Source organism: Orcinus orca, chromosome 9 (genome assembly GCF_937001465.1).
Source record: "Orcinus orca chromosome 9, mOrcOrc1.1, whole genome shotgun sequence".
Taxonomy (NCBI): domain Eukaryota; kingdom Metazoa; phylum Chordata; class Mammalia; order Artiodactyla; family Delphinidae; genus Orcinus; species Orcinus orca.
Window position 1 is genome coordinate 80,835,976 of NC_064567.1, and position 26,503 is coordinate 80,862,478.

At 35.5% G+C, this 26,503-nt stretch overlaps 1 protein-coding gene across 4 annotated transcripts in view; it reads left to right on the plus strand.

Moving 5' to 3' along the window:
- Positions 1-26,503, plus strand: part of CACNA2D1 (calcium voltage-gated channel auxiliary subunit alpha2delta 1) — a 514,372-nt gene that overhangs the window by 328,284 nt on the left and 159,585 nt on the right. The gene's annotated exons all lie outside the window — the stretch shown is intronic.

Below are 26,503 nucleotides of genomic sequence, written 5' to 3' on the forward strand. Positions count from 1 at the left end.
GGAATACCATGTTCTCATCTATCTTAAATATCTAATATTTGAAAAAAAAAGGAGCAACTGTGATAGTGTTTTGTTCACATGTCATTTAAGAGTCTGTGGTAAACTTTGATTTATACAAAAGAAGAAACTTGATTTTCATGAGCAATATATTGTTCATAGGCTCTCACTCTGTGAATATTTGCAGGAGAGCCTGTATCCGTGGAGGTGTCCTTCTACTCTGTTGTTTAACAAATAATTCTGCCTTTCCAATTGATATCAATAACTTAAAAAATAATAGATGTATTTTTTTAAAAATCAAAACTATGTAGCAGTAGTACAGACCCACAAACTGCTAAAGGAAGTGAGATGTACTTTGTAGACTCTTTAGTCTTATCACATCTTACTGTGTTTTACTGTCTGTCTTTGTCTCTCTCTGTGTATCCCTGCCTTACTCTAGGATATAAGAAAAAGATACCACTGTCTTAGTATATTGTGGACTCAAGATAAAAAGTGTTGGTTAAAGGAATGAATGATAGACCTAAAGAAATAGAAAAACATCAACTGGAAGACTTGATTGAGAAGGCTTCACTGTGAGGAAGGGAGGGGAATAAGTTATTTAGGAAGATACAGGGGAGGAAGCTTGTGCCAGTGGTATTTCTTAGAGATACCCTATATACTAATAAGGGCAGAACCTGACAATTCTAAGTAGGAATTCTTTTAAGTGCAGCCTAATCATCTATGAGGACCAGCTGTGACTCAGAAAGCAGGGTCTTTGCCCATTCACAGCTCTGGTCTTAGATGTTATCCATTTTCTAACTCGTTCCCACTTTTCCCCCTTGTACTCTGCCTTTCACATAAGTAAATGGTAAGGAGAAAGAACCACTTGAGAATTTAAAAAGTATATATATTTTTTTTTTTTTTTTTTTTTTTGCGGTACGCGGGCCTCTCACTGTTGTAGCCTCTTCCGTTGCGGAGCGCAGGCTCAGCGGCCATGGTTTACGGGCCCAGCTGCTCCGCGGCATGTGGGATCTTCCTGGACTGGGGCATGAACCCGTGTCCCCTGCATCGGCAGGCGGACTCTCAACCACTCCGCCACCAGGGAAGCCCTAAAAAGTATATTTCTAATAGTTCCCTTAATTAAAAAGGCTGTAAAGTGTACTGGGTATCCAGAGTGTATCCAGAACTGCCTGGATTCTGGATGCAGACAGCCTGGGTTAAATTAAATTTCAAATATAAATTTTAGCAGTATTTCCTTTGGCAAATTTATTAACTTTATGGGCTAGCATTGCTCACCCGTAAAATGGGGATACGTTTACTAACCGAAAAGTTCATTTGAGGGTAAAAGTAAGTTACTGTGTTTGAGTTTGCATAAGAGTGCCAGGCTCATAGTAAGCATTATGTAACTGTTTGCTGTTATTATTAATTACAGTTAAAGTTTATTTACACAAAAAGGATTAAATTCAAGGACTAATATAAAAAATTAGCCTTAACTTTTTGGATTCATTCCAAGATTGTTGTTTAAAAGGGCATTTTTAAGTACATGTCTTATTTTTTCCATAATATAAATTTCATCTTGTCAAATTGTTTTATTCATTTTTTGTTTCACCTTTTTTTTATATATATATGTGTGTGTATATATATATATATATATATATATATATATATATTTTTTTTTTTTTTTTTGTGGTACGCGGGCCTCTCACTGTTGTGGCCTCTCCCGTTGCGGAGCACAGGCTCCAGACGCGCAGGCTCAGTGGCCATGGCTCACGGGCCCAGCCACTCTGTGGCATGTGGGATCTTCCGAGACCGGGGCATGAACCCGTGTCCCCTGCATCAGCAGGCAGACTCTCAACCACTGCGCCACCAGGGAAGCCCCTTTTTAATCTTTTTAAAAGTACATGTTGTTTTCATCATATCAAGTCTTTAAAGATATTAAACATACGATTTTTCTCTATAATAGAAACAATGGTGCATGTAAGTAGTTTCTGACGTTACATGAGAATTAAACGTAATCTGACTTCTTTACAACTCACCCTATTAATTCCAAGTCCTTTTAGGAATTACTGGGATGTAGGTTCAGTTTTGTTTTTCTTATTTTTCGTTTTTTACTTTGTCTATTGCATCTTTTTTCAAGAATTATTTTTGATGTTTGCAATTAAATTTTGCAACTATTATAACAACAATTAATCAGATAATACTGAGCTGTATGGTTGTGTTTCTCAGTGTTTTAAAAATTATTTCATCCATTTTATTTCCTTTCGAAATTGTTATCACCTGTTGTCGGGTATGTCAACAGGATGATAATCTTATTACTCTACAATTATATCTTTCTTTTGAACTTACTTTAGAAGAACAAACTGGCTGGATATAGAAGTTTTGAGTCGAAACATTTTTATGTCAGACCTCTGGCTATAATGTCACTGTTATCTGATTTGTAGTACTATGTTGAACAAACTTGAGGCCAGCTTGAGTGTTTTTAATTTGTTAGCAAGCTTTCATGATTGTGTTTCTGTTTTGTTGCCAATAGTGATTATCCAGAAATCCTCAAACTTTCCATTAAATTCCCAAGGAAGGATATCAGAACTTTGTCCAGGGAGGGGGAGATTCCACGTCCCTACCCCCACCCCCCGCCCTAGCTCTTCTTGAGTTCTTTTGGCTGGTCTAATAATTGACACAAGACAGATGAAAAGATTAATTTAAAAAATTAATTAATTAATGCATGTAAGTCATAAAAATGGGACCCCCTCGAAGTGTCCAGAGCAGGCCAATAATATATCATGTTTAGACAAAGAAACAACTATTTGAAGAGATGTAACAAAACAAGGGGGCTTGTGTTTGGGGTAGCAGACTAATGAAGTAACAAACTTTGTCTATACAGCTTGCTTAGCCTTGAATTCCCTAACTTTGGTGATAGGGATGCTTTCTATCCTCCTGGTATCACATGGGAGATTTATTTCCCACTTTAAGGGGGAAAAAGGGGCATCAGAGTTTTTCTTTTTTATCATTTATTTTCCATTGGTTGTTTCTCACATAACTTTATTCAAAATAATCAATATGCCATTGAGGTGCATTTTGGGGTGGATTGCCCTGGGCCCCAACAACCTCACACACTTAAAAACAGATTTCTTTCTCTTTCTACAAGCCATATACCACAGTAGCAGAAATTTTAATAGTGCATGCTTATTTAAGATAGAAGATGAAAGTCTCCAACTGTAACACCTAATCATGACTAACAGTTTGGGGTACAGTCCTATAAAATATATATTCACATGTGAACACTTACTAATGAAATAACCCAAATGGGATTTTTCATATTGCTTTTCAACTTGCTTCCTCCTTCCCCCACCCACCTCACTTATAGTAGAGACTTTCTGTTCTGTCGTTGTTGAACTATTAAAAAGCTGAAAATAGAGAGGAGGAAGGTATCTCTTCAGGAGTAGGTTACCCAGGAATATCAAAACAAAATAACTTTGCTTAATTTTTCAATGGGCTGATGTTTAAGAAATCAGTGAAAAATGCACTTTTTCCCTAGATTATTAGAACCTAAAATAATAAGAACCTAATTCACCAGTCTAGTAAATTATAATATCTCATTTATTTAAATAACTTTGCTCAATAATTTTGAAGAAGGAGAAATTGAAGCTGAGTCTTTAATGAAAGGCCACATCATTGGTAAGAAATGGGGTCAAATTTCATATAAATTATAATGCTAAACTTTATACTTTTAAGTACTACAATAGATAAAATTTCTTTTTTCTTAACATCTTTATTGGAGTATAATTGCTTTACAATGGTGTGTTAGTTTCTGCTTATAACAAAGTGAATCAGTTATACATATACATATGTTCCCATATCTCTTCCCTCTTGAGTCTCCCTCCCACCCTCCCTATCCCACCCCTCTAGGTGGTCACAAAGCACCGAGCTGATCTCCCTGTACTATGCGGCTGCTTCCCACTAGCTATCTGTTTTACGTTTGGTAGTGTATATATGTCCATGCCACTCTCTCACTTTGTCACAGCTTACCCTTCCCCCTCCCCGTGTCCTCAAGTTCATTCTCTAGTAGGTCTGTGTCTTTATTCCCATCTTGCCCTAGGTTCTTCATGACCATTTTTTTCTTTTTTTTTTTTAGATTCCACATATATGGGTTAGCATATGGTATTTGTTTTTCTCTTTCTGACATACTTCACTCTGTATGACAGTCTCTAGGTCCATCCACCTCACTACAGATAACTCAATTTCGTTTCTTTTTATGGCTGAGTAATATTCCATTGTATATATGTGCCACACCTTCTTTCTCCATTCATCTGTTGATGGACACTTAGGTTGCTTCCATGTCCTGGCTACTGTAAATAGAGCTGCAGTGAACATTGTGGTACATGACTCTTTGAATTATGGTTTTCTTAGGGTATATGCCCAGTATTGGGATTGCTGGGTCATAAGGTAGTACTATTTTGAGTTTTTTGAGAAACCTCCATACTGTTCTCCATAGTGGCTGTATCGATTTACATTCCCACCAACAGTGCAAGAGGGTTCCCTTTTCTCCACACCCTCTCCAGCATTTATTGTTTCTAGATTTTTTGATGATGGCCATTCTGATCAGTGTGCGATGATATCTCATTCTCATTTTGATTTGCATTTCTCTAATGATTAATGCTGTTGAGCATTCTTTCATGTGTTTGTTGGCAATCTGTATATCTTCTTTGGAGAAATGTCTATTTAGGTCTTCTGCCCATTTTTGGATTGAGTTGTTTGTTTTATTGTTATTGAGCTGCATGAGCTGCTTATAAATTTTGGAGATTAATCCTGTGTCAGTTGCTTCATTTGCAAATATTTTATCCCATTCTGAGGATTGTCTTTTGCTCCTGTTTATGGTTTCCTTTGCTGTGCAAAAGCTTTGAAGTTTCATTAGGTCCCATTTGTTTATTTTTGGTTTTATTTCCATTTCTCTAGGAGATGGGTCAAAAAGGATCTTGCTGTGATTTATGTCATACAGTGTTCTGCCTATGTTTTCCTCTAAGAGTTTGATAGTGTCTGGCCTTACATTTAGGTCTTTAATCCATTTTGAGTTTATTTTTGTGTATGGTGTTAGGGAGTGTTCTAATTTCATTCTTTTACATGTAGCTGTCCAGTTTTCCCAGCACCACTTATTGAAGAGGCTGTCTTTTCTCCACTGTATATTCTTGCCTCCTTTATCAAAGATAAGGTGACCATATGTGCGTGGATTTATCTCTCGGCTTTCTATCCTGTTCCACTGATCTATATTTCTGTTTTTGTGCCAGTACCATACTGTCTTGATTACTGTAGCTTTGTAGTATAGTGTGAAGTCAGGGAGCCTGATTCCTCCAGCTCCGTTTTTCGTTCTCAAGATTGCTTTGACTATTCGGGGTCTTTTGTGTTTCCATACAAATTGTGAAATTTTTTGTTCTAGTTCTGTGAAAAATGCCAGTGGTAGTTGGATAGGGATTGCCTTGAATCTGTAGATTGCTTTGGGTAGTAGAGTCATTTTCACAATGTTGATTCTTCCAATCCAAGAACATGGTATATCTCTCCATCTGTTTGTATCATCTTTAATTTCTTTCATCAGTGTCTTATAATTTCCTGCATACAGGTCTTTTGACTCCCTAGGTAGGTTTACTCCTAGATACTTTATTCTTTTTGTTGCAGTGGTAAATGGGAGGGTTTTCTTAATTTCTCATTCAGATTTTTCATCATTAGTGTGTAGGAATGCCAGAGATTTCTGTGCATTAATTTTGTATCCTGCTACTTTACCAAATTCATTGATTAGCTCTAGTAGTTTTCTGGTAGCATCTTTAGGATTCTCTATGTATAGTATCATGTCATCTGCAAACAGTGACAGCTTTACTTCTTCTTTTCTGATTTGGATTCTTTTTATTTCTTTTTCTCCTCTGATTGCTGTGGATAAAACTTCCAAAACTATGTTGAATAATAGTTGTGAGAGTGGGCAACCTTGTCTTGTTCCTGATCTTCGTAGAAATGCTTTCAGTTTTTCACCCTGAGGATGATGTTGGCTGTGGGTTTGTCACATACGGCCTTTATTATGTAGAGAAAAGTTCCCTCTATGCCTACTTTCTGGAGGGTTTTTATCATAAATGGGTGTTGAATTTTGTTGAAAGCTTTCTCTGCATCTATTGAGATGATCTTATGGTTTTTCTCATTCAATTTTTTAATATGGTGTATCACATTGATTGATTTGCGTATATTGAAGAACCCTTGAATTCCTGAGATAAACCCCACTTGATCATGGTGTATGATCCTTTTAATGTGCTGTTGGATTCTGTTTGCTAGTACTTTGTTGAAGATTTTTGCATCTATGTTCATCAGTGATATTGGCCTGTAGTTTTCTTTCTTTGTGACATCCTTGTCTGGTTTTGGTATCAAGGTGATGGTGGCCTCATAGAATGAGTTTGGGAGTGTTCCTCCCTCTGCTATCTTTTGGAAGAGTTTGAGAAGGATAGGTGTTAGCTCTTCTCTAAATGTTTGATCGAATTCGCCTGTGAAGCCATCTGGTCCTGGGCTTTTGTTTCTTGGAAGATTTTTAATCACAGTTTCAAGTTCAGAGCTTGTGACTGGTCTGTTCATATTTTCTATTTCTTCCTGGTTCAGTCTTGGCAGGTTGTGCATTTCTAAGAATTTGTCCATTTCTTCCAGGTTGTCCATTTTATTGGCATACAGTTGCTTGTAGTAATCTGTCATGATCCTTTGTGTTTCTGCAGTGTCAGTTGTTACTTCTCCTTTTTCGTTTCTAATTCTGTTGATTTGAGTCTTCTCCCTCATTTTCTTGATGAGTCTGGCTAATGGTTTATCAATTATTTTTATCTTCTCAAAGAACCAGCTTTTAGTTTTATTGATCTTTGCTATCGTTTCCTTCATATCTTTTTGATTTATTTCTGATCTGATTTTTATGATTTCTTTCCTTCTGCTAACTTTGGGGTTTTTTTATTTTTCTTTAATTGCTTTAGGTGCAAGGTTAGGTTGTTTATTCGAGGTGTTTCCTGTTTCTTAAGGTAGGATTGTATTGCTATAAACTTCCCTCTTAGAACTGTTTTTGCTACATCCCATAGGTTTTGGGTTGTCGTATTTTCATTGTCATTTGTTTCTAGGTATTTTTTTATTTCCTCTTTGATTTCTTCAGTGATCACTTCGTTATTAAGTAGTGTATTGTTTATCCTCCATGTGGTTGTATTTTTTACATATTTTTTCCTATAATTGATATCTAGTCTCATAACATTGTGGTCGGAAAAGATTCGTGATACAATTTCAATTTTATTAAATTTACCCGGGCTTGATTTGTGAGCCAAGATATAAGCTATCCTGGAGAATGTTCCATGAGCACTTGAGAAAAATGTGTATTCTGTTGTTTTTGGATAGAATGTCCTATAAATATCAATTAACTCTATCTTGTTTAATGTGTTATTTAAAGGTTGTGTTTCCTTATTTATTTTCATTTTGGATGAACTGTCCATGGGTGAAAGTGGGGTGTTAAAGTCCCCTACTATGATTGTGTTACTGTCGATTTCCCCTTTTATGGCTGTTACTATTTGCCTTGTGTATTGAGGTGCTCCTATGTTGGGTGCAGAAATATTTCCATTTTTATATCTTCTTGGATTGATCCTTTGATCATTATGTAGTGTCCTTCTTTGTCTCTTGTAATAGTCTTTGTTTTATAGTCTTTTTTGTCTGATATGAGAATTGCTACTCCAGCTTTCTTTTGATTTCCATTTGCATGGAATATCTTTTTCCATCCCCTAACTTGCAGTCTGTATGTGTCCCTAGGTCTGAAGTGGGTCTCTTGTATTCAGCATATATATGGGTCTTTGTTTTGTATCCATTCAGCCAGTCTATGTATTTCGGTTGGAGCATTTAATCCATTTACATTTAAGGTAATTATCGATATGTATGTTCCTATTCCCATTTTCTTAATTGTTTTGAGTTTGTTATTGTAGGTCTTTTCCTTCTCTTGTGTTTCCTGCCTAGAGAAGTTGTTTTAGCATTTGTTGTAAAGCTGGTTTGGTCGTACTGAATTCTCTTAGCTTTTGCTTGTCTGTAAAGGTTTTAATTTCTCTGTCAAATCTGAAAGAGATCCTTGCTGGGTAGAGTAATCTTGGTTGCAGGTTTTTCTCCTTCATCACTTAAATATGTGTTGCCACTCCCTTCTGGCTTGCAGAGTTTCTGCTGAAAGATCACCGTATGGGGATTCCCTTCTGTGTTATTTGTTGTTTTTCCCTTGCTGCTTTTAATATGTTTTCTTTGTATTTAATTTTTGATAGTTTGATTAATATGTGTCTTGGTGTATTTCTCCTTGGATTTATCCTGTATGGGACTCTGTGCTTCCTGGACTTGATTAACTATTTCCTTTCCCATATTAGGGAAGTTTTCAACTATAATCTCTTCAAATATTTTCTCAGTCCTTTTCTTTTTCTCTTCTTCTTGTGGGACCCCTATAATTCGAATGTTTATGCATTTAATGTTGTCCCAGAGGTCTCTGAGACTGTTCTCAATTCTTTTCATTCTTTTTTCTTTATTCTGCTCTGCATTAGTTATTTCCACTATTTTATCTTCCAGGTCACTTATCTGTTCTTCTGCCTTAGTTATTCTTCTATTGATCCCTTCTAGAGAATTTTAAATTTCATTTATTGTGTGTTCATCACTGTTTGTTTGCTCTTTAGTTCTTATATGTCCTTGTTAAACTTTTCTTGTATTTTCTCCATTCTATTTCCAAGATTTTGGATCATCTTTACTATCATTATTCTGAATTCTTTTTCAGGTAGACTGCCTATTTCCTCTTCATTTCCTCTTCATTTCCACTTCACCAGTTAGGTCTGGTGGGTTTTTGCCTTGCTCCTTCATCTGCTGTTTGTTTCTCTGTCTTCTCATTTTGCTTAACTTACTGTGTTTGGGGTCTCCTCTTTGCAGGCTGCAGGTGTGTAGTTTCCATTGTTTTTGGTGTCTGTCCCCAATGGCTAAGGTTGGTTCAGTGGATTGTGTAGGCTTCATGGTGGAGGGGACTAGTGCCTGTATTCTGGTGGATGAGGCTGGATCTTATCTTTCTGGTGGGCAGGTCCACGTCTGGTGGTGTGTTTTGGGGTGTCTGTGGCCTTATTATGATTTTAGGCAGCCTCTGTGCTAATGGATGGAGTTGTGTTCCTGTCTTGCTAGTTGTTAAGCATAGGGTGTCCAGCACTGTAGCTTACTGGTCGTTGAGTGGAGCTGGGTCTTTGCATTGAGATGGAGATCTCTGGGAAATTTTTGCTGTTTGATATTATGTGGAGCTGGGAGGTCTCTTGTGGACCAGTGTCCTGAACTTGGCTCTTCCACGTCAGAGGCACAGCCGTTATGCCTGGCTGGAGCACCAAGAGCCTGTCATCCACATGGCTCAGAATAAAAGGGAGGAAAAAAAAGAAAGAAAGAAGGTAATAAAATAAAGTAAAATAAAATAAAATAGTTATTAAAATAAAAAATAATTATTAAAATTTTTTTTAAAAAGAAAGAAAGAAGAGAGCAACCAAACCAAAAAACAAATCCACCAATGATAACAAGTGCTAAAAAGTATACTAAAAAACAACAACAACAAAAAACGGACAGACAGAACCCTAGGACAAACGGTAAAAGCAAAGCTATAGAGACAGAATCACACACAGATGCATGTACATACACACTCACAAAAAGAGAAAAAGGGAAAAATATATATATTTCGTTGCTCCAAAAGTCCACCTCCTCAATTTGGGATGATTTGTTGTCTATTCAGTATTCCACAGATGCAGGGTTCATCAAGTTGATTGTGGAGATTTAATCTGCTGCTCCTGAGGCTGTTGGGAGGGATTTCCCTTTCTCTTTGTTCGCACAGCTCCCAGGGGCTCAGCTTTGGATTTGGCCCCGCCTCTGTGTGTTGGTCGCCTGAGGGCGTCTGTTCTTCACTGGGACAGGAGGGGTTAAAGGAGCAGCTGATTCGGGGCCTCTGGCTCATTCAGGCCGGGGGAGGAAGGGGTACGGAGTGCGGGGCGAGCCCGCGTCCGTAGAGGCCGGTGTGACGTTGCACCAGCCTGAGGCGCGCTGTGTGTTCTCCTGGGGAAGTTGTCCCTGAATCAGTGGACACTGGCAGTCGCGGGCTGCACAGGCTCCTGGGAGGGGAGGTGTGGATAGTGACCTGTGCTCGCACACAGGCTTCTTGGTGGCGGCAGCAGCAGCTTTAGCGTCTCATGCCCGTCTCTGGGGTCTGCGCTTTTAGCAGCGGCTCGCGCCCGTCTCTGGAGCTCCTTTAAGCAGCGCTCTTAATCCCCTCTCCTCTCGCACCCGGAAACAAAGAGGGAAGAAAAAGTCTCTTGCCTCTTCGGCAGGTCCAGACTTTTCCCCGGACTCCCTCCCGGCTAGCCGTGGCGCACTAACCCCCTGCAGGCTGTGTTCACGCTGCCAACCCCAGTCCTCTCCCTGCGATCCGACTGAAGGCCGAGCCTCAGCTCCCAGCCCCGCCCGCCCCGGCAGGTGAGCAGACAAGCCTGTCGGGCTGGTGAGTGCCGGTCGGCACGGATCCTCTGTGCGGGAATCTCTCCGCTTTGCCCTCCGCACCCCTGTTGCTGTGCTCTCCTCTTTGGCTCCGAAGCTTCCCACTCCGCCACCCGCAGTCTCTGCCTGCGAAGGGCCTTCCTAGTGTGTGCACACCTTTCCTCCTTCACAGCTCCCTCCCACTGGTGCAGATCCCGTCCCTATTCTTTTGTCTCTGTTTATTCTTTTTTGTTTTGCCCTACCCAGGTATGTGGGGAGTTTCTTGCCTTTTGGGAGGTCTGAGGTCTTCTGCCAGCGTTTTCAGTAGGTGTTCTGTAGGAGTTGTTCCACATGTAGGTGTATTTTTGATGTATTTGTGGGGACGAAGGTGATCTCCACATCTTACTCCTCTGCCATCTTCAAGCTCCTCCTCAGTTAAAATTTCTGATATTTTACTTTTGAGTTAATTTTGACTCAGGTATATTCCTTGGGAGCCAGGATTGTGCACAGGAGTTAGTAAGATATGTACTTTGTATGAGAATCTTCAGTTTCTTATTTCTTTTGCTCTTTTGTTTTTTCTCATTGAAATCATGTTCATGAAAGTCTTCATCTGTTTTATGCTGGAACAGACATAAAATATGGCACATAAAGTAAATCCGAACATGTTTTTTTCAGATAGGTATCACATAGTATACACATTTTTTCAGTATCCTACAGAAGAGTCTTGACTTGGTGTAAATGTTTTTCTTTCTAATTTAGAATAAACTGTGAATATTTACAAAGGATGATTTTAATAGTCTCAGAGAATAAAAAGTATTACTTTGATTACTTTGAAAGTCAGTAAGATAAAATATTGATATAGATGTTTTCAGAAGTTGTAAGACACTTTGGTATGTGGCATAATTTAAAAAAACAAAGGAAAAGAAGCTCTGTCTTTGGATTATTTGTTTAGTCCCATTTATGTTAATATTCGCTTCTCCTTCCTTGCTGAGATCTCATCCATAAGCCTCTGACCTTGCCTGGCCTGTGCTACTTTAAAATTCATATCCAGCGTTACGGGCTGTGTGGGTAAATGACACAGGAGTAAAATCAGAAATGTCAACAAGATCTTGAAATGTTAATAATTACTGGCTTTTTTCATGCAGCTCATCAGAACATATCAGATATCCAGGATCATTCTAGGTTTCTGAATTTAATAAATGGGAAAGCATACTCTAATTGAAGGCATAACTGAAGGAAACAGCCTCTTTTACTCAGTTTGTGTCTCTGAATTCTCATAAGATACTTTGTGTTCTAATTTTACAAAGGTGATTACTTTCGAAAGAGTCTTGAATTCAAATGTGATTATTTTTTCTCCATGATGTATTTAAAATTTTCAAATAGTATATTTAATTAAAATCCTATCTGAAAGTTTCTACTTTTGAGGATTTCACTGGTCGGTACTTTTATTTCAGAGGGCACCCAAACCACACTTAATGTTCAGATCTAATTTATCTATTTAAGAGTATAAAAAGACGAGCAATGAACTCAGTAAAAATGGCTGAATATTCCGACTTAATTTGTTTTAATCACAGAACTTTATTAATTTGTTATGTCTTCATGGAATGTCGTCATAGAATTTTCTCGTCATTTGTCATTAGTAATTTATGTTGATATTTATTTGTAGAATTATTATAGTTATATAAGAATATGCTAAGAGAAAATAATAAGGAACCTCAACTTGCATAACTTTCAGGTACTAGATACTTTTGTCCTTACACTTACCTTGTAATGTAAGCAAGGCAATTTATAATTTCTGTTTTAGAAATTTTAAAATGAACATACTTCTATCACAAAGGTACATTGATTTTACTGAAAGAAGACAGGAGAATTTTCAGGAGTTGTATTAATATCCTTGGAGGTCTCATATGCCTTAACAAAAATACTTGCTTTTTATAAATTGAACTGTCTATAATACTGTGTTATAATTTATCATTTTTTAAATTGAGGTATAGTTAATGTACAATATTATATACAGTATGGTGTACAGTATAGTGATTCACAATTTTTAAAGGTTATACTCCATTTATAGTTATTATAAAATATTGCCTATATTCCCTGTGCTGTATAATATATCCTTGTAGCTTATTTATTTTATAAATAGTAGTTTCTATCCCTTAATCCCCTACCCCTGTCTTTCCTCTCTCAATGTTCGTTTGTTTTATTACAGAAAATATAGCTACTGTACCTCAAATGATGTTAGTATAGAAATTATAGAGGAAAAAGCTTCTTGGCGTTTACTGATTGATTATGTTATAATCTTTCATAAGCAATTAATCTGTTTCAAGACATGGCCAATATTGTATTAGAGAGTGCTAATAGTTTACGTTTACTGTTTTAAAAAACAGTGTATAATAGGAATATAGCACTGAACAAATAGATAAAAATCCCTGTACTCATGGAGCTTACATTCTGATGGAAATAGGGCATAAAATAAAAAAATAAACAGTTAAAATAATGGGATATATTGTAGCATAAAAAATGTTTGAGATAAAAATAAAATAGGGGGCTTCCCTGGTGGCGCAGTGGTTGAGGGTCCGCCTGCTGATGCAGGGGACACGGGTTCGTGCCCCAGTCAGGGAAGATCCCACATGCCGCGGAGCAGCTAGGCCCGTGAGCCATGGCCGCTGAGCCTGCGCGTCCAGAGCCTGTGCTCCACAACAGGAGAGGCCACAACAGTGAGAGGCCCGAGTACCGCAAAATAAATAAATAAGTAAATAAAATAAAATAGGGAAGTGTTGTGGGTAGTTTTTGGGTTAGGAGTTGGGGAGTTGATATTCAAAATATGTGGATAAGGAAGGCTTTGTGGATAAGGCAGCATTATGGCAAAAGTCTATAGTTGGTGAGCATGAGAGTCATGAAATCATTGAGCAAGAAGGTTGCAGGCCGAGGTAACCGAAAGTACCAAGATCCTGAGCCTGGAGCATAGTGGGTGCATAAAGAACAGGAAGACCATGTGGGCAGAGCTGAGGGAGCAGCTGAGGGTAGCAGCAGAGGCCTCCTTTTGTACAGCCTTGTGGATAATTACAGTTGATTTTTATTTTGAGATTGTCTTAGTCAGTTTGGGCTGCTGTAACAAAATACCATAGACAGGGTGGCTTAAACAACAGACATTTAATTTTACAGTTCTGGACCCTGGGAAGTCCAAGATTAAGGTTTTGGGAAGATTTGACTCCTGGTGAGGTCTCTCTTCCTGTTTTGCAGATGGCTGCCATCTTGCTATGTACTCACATGACGTCTTCTTTGTACACATGCGGAGAGAGTGAAATCTGGTATTTTCCCCTCTTTTTATATGGATAGCAATCCGATTATGAAGGCAGGACACTAATTCTAGTACTGAGGTGCTACCCTCATGGCCTCATCTGTGCCTAATTACCTTCCAAAGTCCCCATTTCCTAATACCATCACATTGGGGGTTAGGGGTTCAAAATAGGAATTTTGTGAAAACTCAAACATTAAGTCCATAACAGAGATGGAAGGGGACTTTGTTTTTTTGAAGGGGAATTACATAATCGGCCTTACTTTCATTAAAAATTAGATACTGGATACTTTGTTGAGAACAGACAAAAAGGTAAGAACGCAGGAATGGGGCCTTGGATCAAGGTTGTAGGCCAGGGAAGTATTCCTATTAAAATGTGTAAATCTAGTATATTTTTGAGCTCTAGATTCTTCCTTTAATTTTATATGATGAAGACATTCTGTTCAGTTGACTTAATTATCTGAAAGTACTGTGACATAAAATTTAATCCTCAAACTTTATAAAAGCACTTTTAATTGACAGCTAATGAGCTAAGATAAAATTACTGAGATCTTTAAAAAGTAGTGAATCAATTCAAACTGCAGTTCAGTAGAGTACCAAAAGGGTCTCTGTCTTTCTCTACAACTTTTAAATTTTCTTTTCAAATTAAAGGAATTTCATGCAAGTTAGTTTCCTTCTGATCATTCAGTGATACAAGGAACAGGGGGTAGTAAACCTAGAGGAAAACAGAGGGAAAATATGCAGAGAAATTTCTTAATTTTTCCTGTTTACATAAGTCCTTACACATTGGTGCAAATTGTTGAGCTCCTTTTTTGGGCGTGCCTGGCATATTTCCTGTGATAGACTTCTGGTTTGGGATTTACATCTCAGTATGTACATTGTAGTGTTTTAGCTGTTGTTTTTTATACAAAACAAATAATCTTGAGTTAATGCCATGCTCTATTTCTTTGAAGTAAAAATATTAATTGGGTTGTTCCACTTACCAGAATCTTGGTTGAAATAACATGTTTTCCTGCTGAACATCTTACGATTTTTAAGATTGCTTTTCACATAAATGCAACATTAAAATGCTTTTTTCTCACTGTAAAGGAAACACATGATGATTTTATGAAATACAAACTAGTGTGAAGGAAAAAAATCTTGATACTATACATGTGTGTATGTTCATTCAATATATTAATAGCAAGTATATACCAAACTAAACAAATATACAATTACTGAAACACTACAAAGTTTATACCTGACCTTTTAACTTACCAGGAAGCTTTATCATATATTTAATAACACTTTTTGAGAATAATATTTTAATATTATATGTTCCAAACTAATTTACATTGTTACCATTTTATCATGGTAAATAAATAAATCTCTGCATTTCTCATTATCACCTTAAGATATAAAATACAGAAACTGGTATTAAAAGGTCGAAGCTATTGATAAATTTCCTTGGTCTTGTAGGTTAGTACCAATTTAGATCATACCTTCAATGAATTAGTGCCTTTCTAACTCCACGTTTGTCAGCACCAATATTATAATGTTTTATCGATTGTGTAGATTATTGATAATATTTTGGAATAGTTTACTGCTAATTTTTTTTGCAGCTTTAATATCATACGTTTCTTTTTTCTGCAGTGGGTTCCGATGCTGTGTAAAATAAAATACTAGGGCACTATGAAAAGTAGCATCAGTTTGTCTAAGGGATGATAGCAAACTCCTTTAGAAATTACCCTGATTTTCCTGCGTGCCAGATCTTTCACAACGTATATTGTAGAGTTTTCACGTTTACCTCAATAGCCTGAATTTAATAATTATGTTTAATTGAACTTTAATAAATAAGCAAATTTGAAATTTCAAAATAGCCAATGTGTCAAAGTATACTTTAGCAATAAAATCACAAGCTTTAAAAAATTGTCATGGCTGTTGAAAATGAGAGAAAAATATTAAAAGTAAGAAGTATAACTCCAGATAAAATGAAGATTAAAATCATAAAAGGGCATTTTGTACAGTTTTACAATAAAGTATTATAATGTGTAAGAAGAGTGGATGGTTTATTATAAAATATAAATAATCAAATCAACTTAATGTTAGGTCAGTAATCATAGAATAAATTGGAAACATATTTATATTTCTGGCCAAAGAAAGTACCTCATGCTGAGGCGTTTCTATAAAATTTTCAAATAAATACTTTCAAGTTTTAAAAATTTTACAAGAACACATAAAAATGTGAAAAGTTAACTCATATTACTTCTTTTTTAAGAAAGATATAACAAAAAAGGGAAAAAAAACCATAGGCCAATTTCACTTTACGAATAATGTTGAAAAATTAAAAAGAGAACATTTGGGGCTTCCCTGGTGGCGCAGTGGTTGAGAGTCTGCCTGCCGATGCAGGGGACACGGGTTCGTGCCCCGAAGATCCCACATGCCGCGGAGCAGCTGGGCCCGTGAGCCACGGCTGCTGAGCCTGCGCGTCCGGAGCCTGTGCTCCACAACGGGAGAGGCCACAACAGTGAGAGGCACGCGTACCAAAGAAAAAATAAAAAAAACATTTGCCAAGTGAAGCATCAATGAAAGAATAATGCCTGATAACAAAATAACTGACTTAATAGTTGAGTAGTTTAGATGTCTAATAATGCTTTTATATTCTATATTAATTGGTGCAAATTAAGCATTCACCTATTTTTTCCCAGTTTTATTGAGATATAATTGACATACAGCACTGTATAAATTTAAAGTGTACAATATAATAATTTGACTTTTACATACATCATGAAATGATTGCCACAATAGATTTAGTGAACATCCATCATCTCATATAGATTTAGTATTAAAGAAATAGAAAAATAATTTTACACTCATTTTTTAAATTAAAATCTTATCAAAATACTGCTACCAACAATAAAAACTGCTCTGATCATTAAGGATGCTGAGAAATCCCACTGCTTCTAACTTGTTATTTTTTTCAGAGTAGTTGTTGTCTTTGCTGTTATTTATTACAAATATGAATTTGGCTTAAGATACAATAATATAAAATGTTTACAGCATTAGTGCATTCTGAAGTTTTGTGTTAATTTTTTTTAACCAGATAATCTACCAAAAAAAGTTTTTGCAATTATGGATGGTGCATCATTCCATGCTATAGAGTTGTGTGTTTAATAACTAAAAAGTGAATGACTTTAAAATGTTATCATGGTTATATTAGCAAAGTAGCTTTTCTTTCTTCTTTTAAGATGCTATTTAAATTATAAAGCCTTGATTCTAAATCATGGAATCAGAAATCTGATAAGTGCTAAAAAAAAAAAAGGACACTTTTGAGAAATAAAATGAATTCTGTAACAAAATGATCATCCTGTGTGTGTGTGTGTGTGTGTGTGTGTGTTTAAAGGATTAGCTTAACTAATTAGCATCACTCCTCATTAGGAGCAGAGCAATGAGATAGTACGAACATCATGAAAAGACATCGAGGACAGTCCTGAGGTACAAATTATAAATTTTTAGGATAGGGTAATTTGATCATGTTTAATAAGTATGAGACAAAGAGAAGCAGTTCCACTTCTGAGGGAAAGTTTGCACCTCCTTTCGTTGCTCTTGTCTGATGGTGTTTCTCTAATACATTCATGTCATAGATCGCAATATAGTATTTATTTTCTGATAGGAAAATGTTGACCACAAGTAAACCCAAATGCCAAAGATACAGTATTCTTCTGATCTTACAGGTACTAGTCCTTTAATTCATTCAGAATGATAGAATAACAGACCAATTAATAGCAACAGTTTTATGGGTTTTGTAAATTGCTATGGACTGAATTGTGTCCCACCTGGATTCTCATGTTGGAGCCTTAACCCTCAGTGTGACTTGATTATATTTGGATAGGGCCTTTAGGAGGCAATTAAGGTTAAATGAGGTCATTAGGTTAGGGCCCTGCTCTGGTAGGATTGGTGGTTTTATAAGAAGAGGTACACATACACACAGAGGAAAGGCCACATGAGGAGACAGCAGGAAGGCAGCTGTCTGCAAACCGGAAAGAGTGCTCTCACCAGGAACCAAGTTGTTGTTCACCTTGATCTTGGATTTCTCGGCCTCTAGAACTATGAGAAAATACCTGGTCTGTGGTATTTTGTTACGGCAACCTGAGCTGGCTAAGAAACAAATTTGTTTCCAGATAAAACCTACTATAGGCTTAAACTCAGGTTTAAAAGAATAAATATAAAATGAGCTATGAAAAAGTTAAGTTGGATATTTTATGCTTTATACTGAAATGTATGGTTTAGAAATATTTGGCTGTTTAAATTTGGATTTGCAAGACCCTTTTTTGCATTTTAATTTAGAATCTTAATTTCTGTACTTCCCTTTACAGTGATTGTGCTGTGGAAATCAGTTAATGCTCACCAACTCAATAGATAAATAGAGTTGAATTGGAGAGATATTTAATTTGCAATTTTAGGCATATATAGCAATAATAATTAGATTGATTGTTTTCTTGGAGCATTCCCTAAGTTATAGTTCCCTAAATTCATGGGTCCATAAGCTCTGCAGATGTAGAGCCTGAAATTTATAGTTACTGAAGCATGGTTTTGTTTGTTATTTTTTAAGAGGACAGAAGAATATTATAACAACCTGACTTATTGCCCAGTCATTTGATCGTGGTGTCCTGTGTCCAAGATGGTGCCAGAGTCACACTGACAAGTTTTTTGTTACTAGTCTGTGCAGATAACATTGTCCTGTGTACATTACAAAGTGATTATACTTTCGAATACTCTTCCCTGGTTGAATCTGTGAAGCATCCCAGTCCCTTATTTGAAATGTGAGAGATATTTTAGACCACAGTTATATTTAAGATTATAAAAACCTCTAGATCTCATTGAAAATAAAGTTGTAAATTAGCTCTTGAGATAGCTTCTACTGCAAGATCGACTCAGCTCTTATATATAGACATCTATCATGGTGGTTGTATCTGTCTTCTGTATCACCTACCATGTTATTGACAACTGTTCATTCAAGCATGCCATGTTTTCTCAATTCTGGTATAGGCAATAAAATTATGTCAGGATTCTTAAGTGGGGTAATGGTTTGCTGGCCAAATAAACTTGGGAAATGTATTTTATAGCTCTGTTTTTGGAGATTCATAGATACATTAGTTAATCTTTAAAAGCTCAGAGAAATTATGCTAGGGATAAATATAATTTAAATTGTTTTACTGATAATTGTTCATATTTCTCTGTGTAACATTAACATACTACAAACGTGTATTTCATTTAATTCACATAATAACTTTATCCAGAAATTTTTATATTATTGACAAGTGGGCACAATACTTCTGATAAAATTTACCACTCATTTTGTTGTCTCTGTGAATCACCTTGTCCAAGTGTGACATGCGGTTTGTTGTAAGGATCTAACTTTATTTTGTTAGACTCAAATTTTTTCAATGAATGACTGGATAAAGATGACTTTCTTGATGACATAATAAAATGGCCTTGGTCCCTTTTAGACATAAAAACAGTCTATATAAAAAAAGTCTCAATTCCAAATTTGAGTTAGTATTAACCCCTGTCCCCCCCACCCACCCTAGATTAGGGCTAATGGAGGCCTACAGTGGAAAAGAGGCAAAAGGGATGGGGTACGTCCTAGCTGTGTGTATCTTGCCCCCACCAGGTAGAAGTGCTAAGGGCAAGGGAGGGCAGAGAATGGTTGGTATCCGGCTGGGTGACTTTGGCAGGGCTAGGTAGATATAATTATCTTGTAAATAATTTAAACTAACTTTTTCTCTTGGGGAGAGATTTTATGAGTTATTGAGAAATTTCTTACTGGGCTATCCTCTTCTGTAGTTCCTTTGACCCAGCAGACACACATCTCTATACTATGTGAAGACTTTTTGCTACTTGTTTCCTTGGCCTTGGGTGACATTTTGGATTTGTCTCCTCAGAACTACCTAAGGTACTATAGGAGAATAGTGCATCCTTCATGCTGCATGCCAGCCTTAGCAGATGCTACCAAATCAGACAAAATTTGGGCATAAAATGTTGCATCATTCTTAATGTTTTGTAGTATGTCTTGTACTATATTTCATTGCAAACTTCATCCCATATTGTTGCATATTTGGCCAAATATATAAGAAAGAGCCCCTGGAAAGTCTTCTCTTCTTAGGAGCCTCATGAAGAATATTCAGTGAGTCCAGAGGACTTAGAAAAGTTTTTTAAGAATATCTGTCAACATATATGGTTACTCTTGATATTGCATTGGTGTTTCTTACCTAAGATTAATGCCCATATGTAGGTCACCTAGGTCCCAGCCCTCTGTCCAGTGTATATATAACTCACTAAGGAAAATCACGGATCTTTCCATAACTTCTCAGAGATGAAATATATTTCTCAGTGTTCTCTATAAGGAGGGGGGCCCTCAGATATTGTATAACATGTTTATTAAACTTCTTTAATTTCTATTCATTTTTCATATTTTATTAGGAGTTGTAGAAAAAATATTCTGTCAGTTTTTTAAGTTTGTTACTGAACAAGAATATTCAGGGGTTTGTTAAAGGTCCAGTTATTGCTATACTTAAAAAAAATTGTTTAGAGGGGGAATACAAATAAAAATTCATCATTTCTTTGTTTTTAAAAAGAAATTAAAAAGGGAACATAGAGGGAAGACATCAAAAAGAATGTGTGCACAATTCAGTGCCTCTATAAATTGATAGCTGGAGATCAGAAGTGTACTTGGCTAGCTTTTTATGATGGCTGTAACAAGTGACAGGCCATTCAAAGGCTGAAGAAGAGAGATAATGAAATATTAAATTAGAATAGCTTCCAAAACAGACCGACAGTACTCTTCGCAGAAAATTAAAAAGGGATTGACAATTGGAGAGAAAATAGAGGTCTGGCATTTGAGATGAGAATGTTTTAATCATCTGGCATTTTGCTTCGTGGATAAGATCTTACTCAGATTTCTCCCTAGAGATAAAGAGGCATTTAAAAGATATTTCTAAAATCCAGTTATTAAAAGAGAACGATTTTAAATGGGCTAGAGATTTCAAAACTATTTTGTCTCAGATACGAAGATCGGACTTCTAAAGAATGGGGCTCTGAGTTATGCTTGTAATTGAGATGGAATTTAGTCAATATTTTTGTCATAAGAGCAAATCAAGTCATATACAGTTTTAACCTAATGAATAATACATGATACTTAAAAAATACTGCAGGCCTTGCTAATTGTTTCAGTCTTACATAAAAATCGTTTTGTTTTTACTTGTGTCTTGCAAATGATAGCAACTGGAAGCTATGAGGAAGTTCATGGTGGGTGCCCATGAACGTGGGGCCCTTTAGTACCTTACATTAATCCAGACTGGAGCATGTCTGAGGAATTGGCCCATTAGTATCCTTCCACGTCTGTGAAGACCAGTTGTTGTTCTTGTACTTTCTTGGTAGTCACTACCCATCATATAAAAAATACATCAGCAATAATTATTACGTACAGAGCTTAAGTCCCCAGGAGAATTACACAAGTAGTGGAAGACTGTATTTTTGAAAGAAATGATTATATGGGGATGGTCTCTTTCATACTGAAAATGGTTTCTCTATTTAATCTTCATCTTTAGTAAATCACAAGGCTTCTTTGACCCATAGAAAAACATCCTCATTCCAGAATAATTTAATTCCTTGACCCTCTTCAGTTATCAGCTCTACCCCAAAGCTGGAAAACAAAAACAAACAACAACAAAAAAACCCCACAAATAAATAACAAGAAAAACTGGTTTCAGTCATTTTTCAATAAATATACCTGATGTTTTCCCATTTCTAGTAGAATTAATGGAAAAAAATCAATTATCCCCTGTATTTTATTTGTCAGTTATTATTTGAAGTTTTTATAGTCTCAATTTTTTTAAAAAATGTCTTTTTAATATAAAAATGTTTTTTCTTTTTCTTCTAAATGTGAACAAGTTTTATTCAGAAATTTTGCATATACATTTTAGTTATTTTTGGTATTTTGACATTACAACTCCAACTCCTATTACCTTCCTATTACCACTTCCAGTTCCTATTACATTCAATACCAGTGTTCCAGTTCTAGGAAAAAAATTAAATAATTACCGTATTTTTAAATAGAACAAATAAATAATAAAACAGCTAGACTTTTTCATCACACTTAATTCTAAAGGAGTTACAGCTATTTGAAAAATAAAATAACTCATGAAAGGACCAAAATATTTGTCATCAATTTAAAATATAATTCAAGATAAGGATTTCTAAAAATGTTTCAGGGAAAGGAGCTTCCCACAAGTGTAATTGGTGTACCTGAATGGTAACCGTCTATAATTTAAAAGATCATACAAGTGTTACATGTATAATCATTTTGATGCAGATTGCTTTTTATTTATTTTGGTTTCAGTAAAGTCAGTGATCGTATTTGTTTATTTGTATTTCACTTTTTAACCCAAGTCCTGTTGTTAAAATCTTGTCATAGGTGTCCAGATTTATTCAATTTATTGTCTAATATTTGTTATTTTCAAAAGGATCCTGTGGGTTGTTTTTGTACATTATTGAAAGACTTTCCAAAGTAGAAAAAGTCAAGGAAGAAGTCATACAGTATATGGAGTACATCGGATAGCCTTTGAGAACGGTACCAAAAATTAAAAATTGAGGGATAAGAATTAAAATTTAAAATTATAAAAGGAAAGTTGGTGATACATAAGTGAATTTTGGTTTTTTTTTAGTATTTTTGGCTGAGTTGGGTCTTCATTGCTGCACGCGGGCTTTCTCTAGTTGTGGCGAGCGGGGGCTATTCTTCGTCGCAGAACGCAGGCTTCTCATTGTGGTGGCTTCTCTTGTTACAGAGCACAGGCTGTAGGCGCACGGGCTTCAGTAGTTGTGGTGCGCGAGCTCAGTAGTTGTGGCTCGTGGTCCTAGAGCACAGGCTCAGTAGTTGTGACACATGGTCTTAGTCGCTCTGCAACATGTGAGATCTTCCCGGACCAGGGCTCGAAACTGTGTTCCCTGCATTGGCAGGCGGATTCTTAACCACTGCGCCACTAGGGAAGCCCTGTCAGTGAATATTTAGATAAACAGACCTTTAGCAAAATATGACAAAGTTGCCATTTGTAAGACTAATCTAATACATATCATACTTGCCTCAAAGGACTATTATGAAAATTTTAAAAACATGTAAAATAGACTACTCCTAGATTAATGTTAAACTAAAATCTATTTTGTATATCAGCAGTTTATTTTCCTAAGAAAATGTATTATTTTTGTATAAATTATTTTTCTCTAAGTCTAATGAAAATATTGTCATCTACTGAAGTTCTTAACATGGAATTGCATACATATATACATCTTCTTTTCATTCATTGAGTTAAGAAAAATAATTGTTTCAATAAATATTAATGAATTATAGAATTAAATTTATTTTAATCCAAATTAAGTAAGTTAGAAATATTTGATATTGATTAGTTTCTTTTCATAGCTCTTTGGTCAGGGTCATTATGGTATCATAGTAAGTAGCTTGGGAACATGAATTTTTGTTGCTAGTTTTGAGATACATTTTAATATTTTAATGAATGGATTGTGAATCTGAAAATTTGAATATGAAAGCATATTTACTTTAAAGATCAAGTTACTAATTTACAGTCTCCTTTTGTGTAATAAATTAATATATTTTAGAGTTCATAAGGTTTCAAGTTTAGTTAAGTTTACTACACATAAATACTAAACGCAAAACATTCTTTTGCTACCATAAAGCCAGTTCTTATGAATGAGTAGAATTTACTATACATATCTGGGATTAAGTACGTTTTACTCATAGGGCATTAAGTATATTGTTCCTATCTCACTCAAAAAGGATGGCTGAGGTTAGAAGTGATCTCTATTTTTATGTATTCCAAAATGTCTGAAAATATGTATACAAAGGCCTAAATTATGATGATCTAATTGTGTAACTAGCATTAATTTATACAGCAAATATAAGAAAATCAGAATATAAAAATAAAGACAAGGCTGTTGAGTAATTGGAACTTGTGTATTTTAGTCTATTATAGTATTGTAGCAGACTATATATAGTATAAATTATATATAGTAAACATTGAGACTTAGGTACAAAGACTAGTTATTAGGGCTCTATGTCACATAGTAGCATAATCATAATATTCGTTCTACCTTTCAAGAATTTCAATATGTGGCCAACCTTTTCTCTGCGCTTGATCAAAACCAGCCTTCTGCTCCATTCAGAACAGTCTTCTCCATGGAACCTTGTTCTACAGATCATTCCAAAGCATTCCTGACTGTCTGTCTTTTATTAGGTTGTTCCTCTTGTGTTATTCTACATAAATTATTATTAAAAGAGAAGCCATTACTGTCTAGTTTAATGTTTTTCTTTTTTAATGAAATTAAAAACCATCATTCTACCAATACACCTTCCTCAGTGTCGTGTGCTATATGACAAGGATTAGTACAGACTGCATTGCTCAACTGTATCTGAATCTCTCTTTTAGACACGTAGGAGAATTACACATCTTTTCCCACCTGCAACAGGGTAGGGTGACATGGCTAGTGCTATCTTATGGTGGAAGTGATATTTGTGACTTTCAAGCTGGTAGATTTAAAATTGCCAGAATGAGACTCTCTGGAACTCTCTTCCTGCCCTAAGATCAGATGGGCAGAACCACATAGAAGGAACCTCCATCAGTCTACATCCCTGGGTTGAATGAGCAAATACTACAGACACTACCCGCTCTTCCACACTTGGATTCCATCATTGATAAGCTGTGGGTTTGTAGGATGAGTGAAAGAAAGATACAGGCAAACAAACTACTTTGATGTTTAACCCACTGAAATCATATGCATGTGCATATATATAATATGCATATAAATACACACACACACACACACACACCCTTACTCACAGAACAAATAATATTCTAATAGTTCTACCTAACAATTCTTCCTAAAATACCGCTATTCATCTACTTATCTTTACATCATCGTTCTATTTATAAAATGACTTAATATGGCTTTCTCTCTTTCTCAGGATTTTTTCCCAAAATATTTAAAACTGAAAATATCAATCAAAAAGTTTTGTCTCCAAAATGAAAGTAAAGACTTAATATTTGGCAAGTCGTAAAGCCTTTATCAAACAGATTTATCTAGAGCTACAAAATAAATATCACTTCCATTTGCTTATTCTCAATCTTTCATTCTTTTTCTCTTTAATCCAGATTTTAAAAATATGACAGTTTAGGGAAAACAAAAACTCACTGCTTACTCGCCTAGGAGGTTGGATGTTAGATTGATTTTAGACTCTGACACTTTAAAATCTACAGTTTTGCTCATTTCCAAGTCAGCAAAGTATTATAAAAATGCATAAATCTTACATGTTGAAATGATACTGTCTCCAATTTATCAGTTTGTTTTATAAAACTCAAAAGTAAACCATTATCCACAATATTTAATGTTAACTACCCTCCCACTGATACAACTGTACTGCTTATAATTTACAAGAAAATAAAATTGACTAGGCTAGAGTACATACTCAAATGAGGAGATTTGAATTTAACCTGGGTTAGTAGGCTATAAAGTATATACATATATGTATATACGGTATATGGTCAATAAAATACAACATTTTTACATTACAGGGGACAGCATATTATAATACCATTACTATAATTATGGCATTGCTATACTCATCTTAATTTAAATATTTTCCATTAATTCTTACGATGAACCATAAAATTCTAATGAAAATTGAAAAAACTACAGGCTTGCAGTCAAATAGGAATATTATACACCTTGCTGATTTTCAATTTAACAATAAGGTACCTTATTTAGAAGTTTTATTTTGGAACTTATAGATTTTCATTTGTCTTAGGAGTTCAGTCTCTCATTTGGCATTTTACTGGTGCTCATTTGTTGAATTTCTGGGTAAATAATTTAGAAGTTGTGTGTGGCCCATCATCTGATCTGCCTCCCTTAGAGTTTGGCCATACTTAGTTCAGACCTTCTCTAGTAGTAAGGGCATGGGAGATCTTAACAGTGAAAGTTAAGAATTCTGTTCTGACCAAGACATTCTTAATTTCCAACTTCAAATTCTTTGGGTAACATACAGTGGTACACATGCATAGTTGTTTTCTCCTTTTTGATTTTCAAAAGTTATGTTAGCATATAGTTACTACAACTTTATTTATGTAATGTTACATACTTAAGAATGCCCCATGTTTGGAGTCTATAAAGGAATATTACATTTACACATTTATTGTGTCTGCATCTACATTTGTGTGTTTGGTATGAATAGTGAGGTCTATATTTCAAGGTAAAATAGTGCCAAATAGTTTAATTCTGCTTTACTTCAAAAACTTATCCACAAACCCATGGTCTTGACTGTGATTTATACATATCAAAAATCATAATTACAAGTTGTCTACATGTCAAAAATTAAAATCTTGAGCTCTTCTTAGAAAATGACAATAAAGCATTTCCGAGAAAAAGTGTAAAAAGGTTAAGGGCATGAGTCTTGATCCAAAATAAAAACAGTAATTTGAGAAAAAAACACCTTTGTGTGAAGTATTCTGAAAATTCAAATATTTAGAATACCATTTCAAATTCCCACTTAATCCCCATTTTACTTTGCATAAATGTACAAATACATACATTTCATATATGTCTATCAATCAAATATAGAACTCTTTCCAGTAAGCTGTTTATTGAATCAAATTTCAGATAAAAATATGCTTCCATAGTCTG